The sequence below is a fragment of the Felis catus genome, chromosome A2 (genome assembly GCF_018350175.1).
Source record: "Felis catus isolate Fca126 chromosome A2, F.catus_Fca126_mat1.0, whole genome shotgun sequence".
Classification (NCBI taxonomy): domain Eukaryota; kingdom Metazoa; phylum Chordata; class Mammalia; order Carnivora; family Felidae; genus Felis; species Felis catus.
In genome coordinates, this window is record NC_058369.1 from 47,515,610 (window position 1) to 47,526,538 (window position 10,929).

Sequence of the window (10,929 nt, forward strand, 5' to 3'; positions counted from 1 at the left end):
CACATCTCAGCTCCTTTTCTTCAGCATTTATGATCTCTTCTCTCCAATCCAGGCACTTAATCTCAGTTTTCAACACAAAGTCCTCTTTGTCAGACTTTTCTCATCCCATTGTGGTGCTGAATATCCTCCACATGTTCCTCTGCTCCAACGGTCAGTGTTCTCTCACCTCCCACCCACTATATTGACCATGTGACCAAGGGCTGGCCAATCAGGTTTCTCTGTTCATGGTGATTGGTCTAAATGTGAGTATGTGTTTCCAGCGTGGCCAATCATAGCTCTTCACTTGAGGATACAAGGAGACAATATATCTAATTTGTGGCTCTTGAGCTGCGAGATGCCTTGTCTGTTTTGTCTCTTGAAGAGATAGTTGTCTGTGGCATGAGACACTAAGGTCAGCTAAAAGAGGAGGCATGACAAGCAGAATCAGGTGATGGAGAGAGTGGGAACTCGAACTATATGGGGCTGTGCCCTGGATCCACCTGTGCCTTCGACTTCCCAATTATATAAGCTAATAAATTTCTCTTGAAGTATCAAGGGAGAATGAGTTGTATTTGTCAGTCTTGTAACAAAATAACCTGATTATTATACCCAGAGTCTTAAAGACTTGGGGCATTTGAATATAGTTTTGCTTAACCAGTTTCAGCTCATAATGGTGCTGTCATACATAATTGAAAATCTTAAGGACAATCCTCCAATCATAGCCTTTGGCCTTGGCTACAAAGGATATTCCTCTAAGGATCATGGAGTATGAAGCTTTTTAGTGCAGTCATTCTCCAAGTGCTGTACTGGACCAGCAGCATCGGCCTCACATTTGTTGTTGTTGTTGTTGTTGTTGTTGTCGTTGTTAGAAAAGCAAATTCTCAGGCCCCTCCCAGGATTTACTGAATTGGAAACTCTAGGTGGAGCTCAGCAATCTGTGGTTTAAGAACCTCTCCAAGTGATCTTAATGCATGCTAAAAGTAAAGAAGTAATGTTGTAAAATCAAAACATGCCCACCCCCTTCTTATGAGAGGTATTTAAAGCACATTTTGGGTGAAAATATTTAAAATGCTTGTCACACACACACACACACACACACACACACACACACACACATCTTATTTGTCTAGATAGTTTTCCAGACCTAGACAACCTGCAAATGTCTTAAATTACTTTCAATAATGACAACAAATAGTAAAAGTCATAGCTCAACTTCACTGAATGCCTATTATATACCGGGGATCACACCACTTCCTTTACATGTATTACTTCCTTTTTGAAAGTTGGGACAGTGGAATTTTTTTGGATTCACTGTCTCTCTGAAATGAGTTCTCAATACCTTGGCAATAATCCCTGGATTAATGACTCCATAGGTACATTTCTTCTATGTATGGGATGCATTTTTGAGGCCCCTCTTATTTTCTCAGAAGAGATACCATCATTCGAAAGAACCAATGAAAAATTCTTGATGTGAATAGGAGAAGCTTTTGCGAGGAAACTAAGATTGGAAATTTCTTGCAAATAATTCAGTATTTTCCTGTTATTACATAAGCATGTGTGACCCAGGTGGAATCATGGCACGATTTACAAGCCATCTGTTAGAAATATGGTAACTTGAAGCTAATAATAATAATATGATACTGTGGAGAGGGAATTATACCTTATGTATCTGGCTGTTGTCATTTTCAATGCTGATCCATACCAGCCAACTGAGCATCTTAATAATTACCTAATGGCTAGTGGAAGGTATACTTTTCTGACTCTGAATCAGATGATCTAAATGGAGCCCAGGAATCCATACTATATGAAAAGGGACCAGGGACATTCAGTTAGACCAGAACCTTTCTAAATGAAGATTATTGGTTTATAGACTGTTCACTGATTGTTTGGGGGAATCATCATAAAGGCTATGGGAAGTCTGTAAATGACTGCCACTTTAATCTGTTTTCTATTCTGAATTCTGGTGTGAAGTTTTATTTAAAGAAAGAGGTACTGCAATTATTTTTTAAATCACTATTTTGGTTTATCCTTTTGTTTAGGTTTATAGGTTTGGGACTGGAAAACAGGACTTCTGACTCCTGTTACAGTGTTCTGCCTGCACCAGAGAGCCAATAAGGATCAAATACCATTGTGGGAAAGAGTTTTCTTGGCATTTTCTAGCTTTCCAACTATAAGGCGGGTTTAGAGATATGATAATTTGGTCAGGTTCTGTGTGACTTCTAACTTGGGATATCATTTAAAGTCTTAACCTTTCTGAACTTTGCTTGTTCATTCACAGAAATCTACTGAGAGGTTATACAACTGCTGTGTGTACACACTCATGCCTTTTCGGTGATAGCTGGAGGAAAAATAAAGGTGTATTAAGTTTAGGGTTTAGAAGCAGAGAAATTTGCACTTTTCTTTCTTCCTTTTTCTGAGGTCTCCTCTTTGATTGAAAGTGCATCTTCTTGAGGAGATATAGTAGAACACAGTTTTAAGATTCCTATCCCGGGGTGGGGGGGTGGGGTGGAGAAAAAAACCTTATTTTATAAAACTTTGAAACAGCCAGTTTCTGATTATGAGATCTCGACCTGGTTTTGGAGAAGAATGAAAATTAGTCACTGACAGACATACGTATAAAGATATTTAAGGCAGAGTTTTATAAAATAGGGTCCATGGAAAATCAGGGAAGAGATTTGTACATATAATCTGTGTAGGACCCTCATCCTCCTAAACCATCCCCCCACACACATATATTCTGTCTCAGAGAGGATGTTTCTAAGTTTCCTTTGTAAAAATGAGACAAGCAACAGAAAAATAATCATTATGGCCCCTCTTACTAACTGGGATACCTTCTGTTGGTGGCTACATATGTCCATCTAGTAATCCACAAAAGGCTGGTTTTGTGCTCAACAGATGACTACAGGGCCGTATGAAATTCCTTTCCGTATAGAGCATTGCTAGTTTTATTTTTTGTTTGTTTTTCTTTAGTGAAAAGAAAATATATGTTAACTTGAAGTAAAAAAATAATTTTACCAAAGGAATGTCCAAGTCAGGGTGTTAAAATCTGTGCCTCTTGTTTAGGTAACATGTCCCATTGTTTTATCCAAATGAAAGGGGTAATAACTCAGAATTCTTCAGAGAAACAGAATCAATGGGATGTGCATACACAGAAAGAGATTTATTACAAAAAATTGGCTTACATGTGTATGGAGGTGGGCAAGTTCCAAGATCTGCAGGGTGAGACGGCAAGTTGGAGACTATGGAGAGTCAGTGGTGTAGCTCCTGTGAAATCCAGATGCCTGAAAGAGAGAAGAAAGTGGGTCTTTTATGCGCATTCAGCTACATAGAAAAATGATCATAACATCACATGTGGGCAGACTCAAAGGTTAAGTGAAATTGTTGAAAGTGTTCTAAATTATACTGTGTTTCTTCAAATCCTAGTGTTAGGAAATTAAAGTCGCAATAGTATTTAAACTATTTTTTGTGTACTTTAACCATTGGCATTCATAAGTTTGCCCTTAAGTAGTTTCACACAACTTTTCAAATAACTTTATGGAATCAAAAGAAATCACGTTCGCCTATAAATTATCCCAGAGCAAAGAGAGATGATGATGAAGGGGACTTGTTTTCATCATAGTACAGTAATTTAATTTTACTTAGACCTGTAATATATTGTTCCCCTAATGGCCTCCCAGCCCCAACTCCCAGTATGGAGCCCAGTATGTAGTTGGGATGCCTATGACTGAAGAAATTCTCTGTTGGCCCAGGAGATTATTTCTAAACACCTTTATTCTTTTGTTCCTGTTCCATAAATCCTTATACCAGCACACTTTGAATGTGGTGTAAGTATCAACCCCCAAATAAGAAAGTAGATTCTGACAGAGCTATATAATCAAAAGTAATTTTCCTTTTGCGACTATTCCACAAAGAAAAAAAGAACACTTGAAGTTATTCAGCTACTTCCATTGTCTTACATTAGTATTCTTTTTTGAGAGTTGTCAGATAAAGCTAGGGCAAAGATGAAATAATAATATCCTGTATCATTTTATTTTTTATTTTTGTATTTCTCCTCTAACTTACTGCCTGTCTCTTTTCAGTGTTTCCTACCATCCTTTTATATTGCCTGCTGGGCCAATTTTTTCTCAAATCAAACAGTTGAATTTTCTTATTATGTTTCAAATATCTTAAAGATGCTCCTGTGTTTCCAGGACTCCTTGCAGCTAGGCAACAATCCTATGAGCTCTAGCTCACATGGGGAGAAAAGAGGGTGTGTAGCTTGGAAGGCTTTGAAAAGGAAGCAAAGTCTTGAGTGCTAGGATCCTCTATGTGCTGATTTTACTTTGGAGGTGAGTGAGCACAAGGTTAAGATAAAGGCAGGTCACAGTAGAGGCATCTGGAGTTTTTCAGAGAATATGGTGCAAATTTGTCTTCCAATAAAAACAAATGAAAAAAAGAAACATAAGTTTTAAATATTAAATCCTCAGAGAGGAAATTTCTCACCCCAAATCAGGGCACAGCAAATTCTAAGCTCAGAGATACAGATGCAAGTGTGATGCTGTTTAAAGTTGGTGGAGAGAGGTGATAAACCAGGGTTGCACTGACAGTCAGGGATTCACCTGGCTCAGAATGTGGGTGCCATTACCACTGGAAAGTTGAGGAGGAAAGCCTAGGACATATTTCATGCACTGAGAGTCCAAAAGGCCACTGAGGAAGAGGGATTTACCTTATGACCTAGATCATATATTCTTTATACTGCTGCCAAAACTCCTTGACTTGGGAATGATATGGCTGTAAGTATAGATGCAATCTGCCTTCATGACTTTGGAAATGGCTGATGGAAAGAGCTCCCTTGTGCTATTCACCTTCCAACACAACTAGAAATAATAATAACAAAAGACAACCTACATTGCACACTTAATATTTGTCAGGCACATTGATAAGTGCTTTGCATACATGATCTCACTGAATCTTCCCAGCAATACAATGAGCTATCACTATTACCACTTCAAACATGAGGAGATGAAGTTGAACAATATGAAGTACATTGTCCATTCAGCTAGAGAGTGCAGGAAAAGGAATATGATTCCAGCAGCACAAGATACATAATTTGCAGGATCCTTTGTTAGAAAATATTTTTATCTTTACATTTAAAGCAGCTTTGTTGAGGTATAATTGATAATAAAAACTGCATATACCCAATGTACAAAATTTGATGTGTTTGGAAATATGCATACACTGTGAAATTGTCACCAGTCAAGGTAATAGATATATACATCACCACCAGAAGTTCCTTGTGTCTCTTGGTTTTCTTTTGTTTGTTATTTTGTTTGTGGGCGTGTGTATTTGTATATGTTTGTGGTAAGAACACTTAATATGGGATCTACCCTCTTAACAAATTTTTAAGTTATCAGTGCAGTATGGATACAGATATTGATAGTGATAGTAATATAGGTACTGTTGTACAACTGATCTATAGAACTTATTCATCTTGCATAACTAAAACTTCATATTCATTGAACAACAACTCATTTTTCTCTCTCCTCCCAGCTACTGGAAACCACCATTCTCTTTTTTCTTCTATGAGTCTGCCTATTTTAGCTACTTCCTAATTGGAATCATGAAATAGACGTTCTTCTATGACTGACTTATTTCACTTAATATAATGTCCTTCAGGTCACTATATGATATCACAAATGGCAGGATTGTTTTCTTTGTTGAAGCTGGGTAGTATTCTGTTGTGTGATTATACATTATTTTCTTTATCCGTTCAACTGTTAATGGACATTTGGATTGTTTCCCTATTTTGGCTAATGTGAATAATGCTGGTGCAGATATCTCTTTGGTGGTGGTGCAGATATCTCTTTGACGTAATAATTTCAATTATTTTGGATATATCCGCAGAAGTGGGATTTCTGGATCATATGGAGTTATAATTTTAATCTTTTGAGGAATCTCCATACTGTTTCCCAATAGCAGCTTGCAACATTTTACTTTCCCATACAGTAGTATACAAGAGTTCCAATTTCTCTACATCCTCACCATTGTTTTTTATCTTTTAGATTTTTTTTGTTTTGATAATAGCTAATATAACAGGTGAAGTCATATATCACTGTGGTTTTGATTCGTATTTCCATGATGATTAGTTAAATTGAGCAATTTTTCATATACCAGTTGGCAATTTTTATGTCTTCTTTGGAGAAGTGTCTATTCAAGTCCTTTGCCTATTTTTAATTAATTAATTTATTAATTGCTCTTGAGTTTTAGGAATTGCTTGTATATTTTGGATATCAGACCCTTATTATATATATAGTGTGCAAATTTTTCTCCTATTTTTTAGGTTGCCTTTTCATTTTGTTGTTTTCTTTACTGTGCAGAAGCTTTTTAGTTTGATGTTATCCCACTTGTCTATTTTTGCTTTTGTTGCCTGTGTTACTGGTATCATATGCAAGAAATCATTGCTAAGACCGAAGTTTAGATTTCTCCCTATTTTTCATCTAAGAGCTTTACAATTTTAGTTCTTACATTTAAGTGTTTCATCTATTTTGAGTTTAATTATTTTCTATGATGTAAGATAGGGGTCCAACTTCATTCTTTTGTATATCACTATCCAATTTTTCCAATACCATTTATTGAAGAAACTATCCTCTCCCCATTGTGTGTTCTTGGCATCTTTGTGGAAGATCAATTGACCATATATGTGTAGATTTATAAGGGGGCTCTCTTTCTATTCTATTGGTCTATATGTCTGCCTTTATGCCATTGCATATTGTTTTCATTTCTGTAGCTTTATAATATTTTTTTTCAAATCAAGAAGTTGGTGGCCCCACCTCTGTATTTGTTTCTCAGGGTTACTTTGTCTATTTGGAGTCTTTGTGGTTCTATATGATATTTAGGATTTTTTTCTATTTCTGTGAATAATGCCATTGAAATTTTGATTGGGATAACATTGCATCTTTCGGTCACTTTGATAGCACAGATATTTTAATAATAATTTATTCAATTCATGAACATGGAGTGTCTTCTCATTTGTGTTTTAATTTCTTTCATCAATGTTTTATCATTTTCAGTGTACATATCTTTCATCTTCTTGGTTAAATTTGTTCCTAAGTATTTTTTTATTTTAGATGCTACTATAAATTAAGCATTTTCTTAATTGCCTTTTTGGATAGTTTATTCTTAGCATATAGACATGAAACTGATTTTTATATGTTGATTTTGTAACCTGCAAATTTACTGGTTTATTTAATAATTTTTTTTTATTTGTTGTTGTGGAGACCTTTTTCTTGCCTAATTACACTGGCTAGGAATTCCAGGACTATGTTGAAAAGAATTAACAAGCATGGGAATCAAGATTTTGTTTCAGATCTTAGAGAAAAATATTTGAGTGGTTTACCATTGATTGTAATGTTAGTTGTGGGTTTTTCTTATATGGTCTTTATTATGTGGAGGTAAATTCCACCTAAACATAGTCTGTTGAGTGTTTGTATGGTAAAACTGTGTTCGATTTTGTTGAATGCTTTTTCTGCATCTATTGAGGTGACTATATGATTTTTATCCTTCTTGATGTTAGTATGTTAAATCACACTTATTAATTTGCATATGTCAAACCATCCTTGCATCCTAAAAATAAATCCCACTTGATCATGGTGTCTGATTCTTTTAATGTGCTGTTGAATTTGGTGCACTAGTATTTTATTGAGGATTTTTCTGTCCATCAAGGATTTTGGTCTGTAATGTTATTTTCTTATAGTGTCTTTATCTGGCTTTGAAATGAGGATAATGCTGACTTAGTAAAATGACTTTGGGAGTATACCTTCCTCTTCAATTTTTAAAGAAGATTTTGAGAAGGATTATTATTAATTCTTCTTGAATTATTTGATAGAATTCACCAGGGAGACCATCTGGTCCTACTATTTTTTGATGTTGTTGGAAGGCTTTTATTACTGTTTCATTGTTCATACTTGTTATTGATATGTTCAGATTTTCTATTTAAAAATTTTTTTTAATGTTTATTCATTTTTTGAGAGACAGAGAGAGACAGAGCATGAGTGGGGAAGGGGCTGAGAGAGAGGGAGACAGAGAATATGAAGCAGGCCCCAGGGTCTGAGCTGTCAGCACAGAGCCCAATGTAGGGCTAGAACCCATGAACCCATGACCTAAGCCAAGGTCAGATGTTTAACTGACTGAGCCACCCAGGCACCCCAGATTTTCTCTTTCTTCATGATTCACTCTTGATAGGTTGAATATCACCAGGAATGTATTGATTTCTTCTAGGTTATCACCTTTTTTGGTCTCTCATAATCCTTTCTATTTCTGTGGCGTCAGTTGTAATGTCTTTTTTTAATTTATTATTTCTTTTATTATAGTTTTCTTTTTTCTTAGTCTAACAAAGATTTGTTAATTGTATTTAACTTTTAAAAACAACTTTTTGTTTCCTTGATTGTTTTGTTTTGCTTTTATAGTCTGCATTTCACTTATTTCTTCTTTGATCTTTACTGTTTCCTTCCTCTCCTAAGTTAAGATTTAGTCTGTTCTTCTTTTTCTAGTTCCTTGTGGTGTAAAGTTAGGTTGTTAATTTGAGAGCTTTCTTATTTTTAAATGTAAATAAAGTGCATTCTTCAAGTTGAAACTAAGGTACACCAAACAGCCACATGAAAGCATGTAAAAGTATAAAACTCATTGGTGGGGTGCCTGGGTCGCTCAGTTGGTTAAGTGTCCAACTCTTGATTTCAGCTTAGGTCATGATCTCACGTTTCATGAGTTTAAGCCCTGCACTGGGTTCTGAACTGACAATGTGGAGTCTGCTTGGGTTTCTCTCCCTCTCTTTCTTCCCCTCCCTCCTCTCAAAATAAATAAACTTTAAAAAGTAATGGACACCTGTGAAACTTTTCTAGTTTTATCCTATTCTTCCTTCCTTTAAGAAGGAAACCTACCTAACAAAAAGGCTTAGAAAAAGACTTTTTTGATGCCAGTTTCTCAAGGGAATCTTGTGTCCTCATATGCCATGATTTAAAATTTTTTTAATTAAAAAAATTTAATGTTTACTTAGTTTTGAGAGAGAGAGAAAGACAGAGAGAGAGAAAGGGGGATGGAGGGCAGAGAGAGAGGGAAACATAGAACCTGAAACAGCCTCCTGTCTCTAAACTGTTAGCAGAGCCCAAAGCAGGGCTCAAACTCACAAACCATGAGATCATGACCTGAAATGAAGTTAGTCACTTAACCTGAGCCACCCAGGTGCTCCAATCTGCCATTATTTTAAACCTTTAAAATAGACCATGCCATATTCTGGAACTCCCTGTGTCCAAATACTAAAATTAAAGGTTACTAGTACTTTCTGTACAAGTCCTGTCTTTTCTAACTACACTCTCAGGAATAGAGGTCTGTAACTGGCCCCAAACACAATATAGCACTTCTCAGGACACAATAAGAAGTCAGACTTGGAACTATCTGGTCATTCACAGCTATTCCTCATTATGGAGATAATAATAACAGGGCTATTAGAAAATAAAATCATGGTGGATTTGGAAACTATTTAGCTTTCTAAATTCACTCCAATGTAACTAACTAATTGTCTACAACATATCCTTTCATTCTTCTCTGACTTTTCCCTTCTGTTTATGCCTAATCCAACAGTATCTTCTCTCTTGCCTATCTACTCTTTACTTCTATATGTCAAACTCATCTCTTATAAAGTCCATTATTGTCCTCTCTTTTTCTCCCCCTCCTTCCTCTGAGTGATTTCTTCTTCCTCTACCAGTCTGTAGTCCTGGAAATTCATTTACCACCCTCCAAGCCTCTGAGAAGATAGTCACTTCCAATGAGATATCAGTGTTTTACATTTGGGGCATTTTATTCTGGCAATGATGTAACTTTCTAGTGTAAACATGGTAAGATCCAACAAGATATATTAAAGTGCACATGCCCTCTGAGGCACTGTGTAAATCGAATCAAGTATTTCCATTATCACAACTTAAGTAGCAGCAACCAGCAGTAGTCTGCCCTTGAAGTGTTTATTCTCATCTAGGCCTGATCATGCATTTATGGGTTAATATTTAAATACTCTAAGATTTGTTTTTTAGTATATTTTAAAGTAGTAATGTGATGGTGATTTTATCTGTCTATTTCTATTACAGGGGACCACAGGTGGTATCTGCCGTGGCCCAGACATGCATATTACTGCAAAATGTCTATTTTTATAGCTGTGGCTTGGAGCTCTCATACATTGCCGATGAGATGAAGTGCTATGCTCTTGGTTTCTGTAGTGATTTTCTTATCAGTTGTGGGGTTTAAAATACCTTCAGGAAGACCTCAGAGAACAGTTGTTCCAAGCGGCTTAGTCTTTTTTCCTCTCCTTTCATTTTCCTTCATTTTTTATTTATTAATTTACTTATTTTGAGTCTCTATGGGTAAAAATATCTTATTGGGGCTAGTTTTGCTCCAAGAAAGGTAAGACTATTGAAAAGAACTATAGCCATCAAATTTCACGGAGGGAAGGGGGAAAAGAAGAGGAAGGTTACAATGAAAAGGACCCTGATTTTTACATAAATAGACAACAGATAAAAAAGATTTCAGAAAATACAAGGGATATATCAATCAGTTTTCTCTCTCTTTGAAAAGCATAGCAATATGATTTTATGTCTGTCAAATAGATTCTAAAAGGGTATATTCTAAGTTAAAATTTTGAACCATATATTTTTACTCATATGTGGATACTGAGAAACTTAACAGAAGACCATGGGGGAGGGGAAGAGGAAAAAAAAAGTTACAGAGAGGGAAGGAGGCAAACCATAAGAGACTCTTAAATACTGAGAACAAACTGATAGTTGATGGGGGTAGGGGAGAGGGGAAAGTGGGTGATGGGCATTGAGGAGGGCACCTGTTGGGATGAGCACTGGGTGTTGTATGGAAACCAATTTGATAATAAATTATATTTAATATAAAAAAGAGAACCACTCAAAAATAAATAAC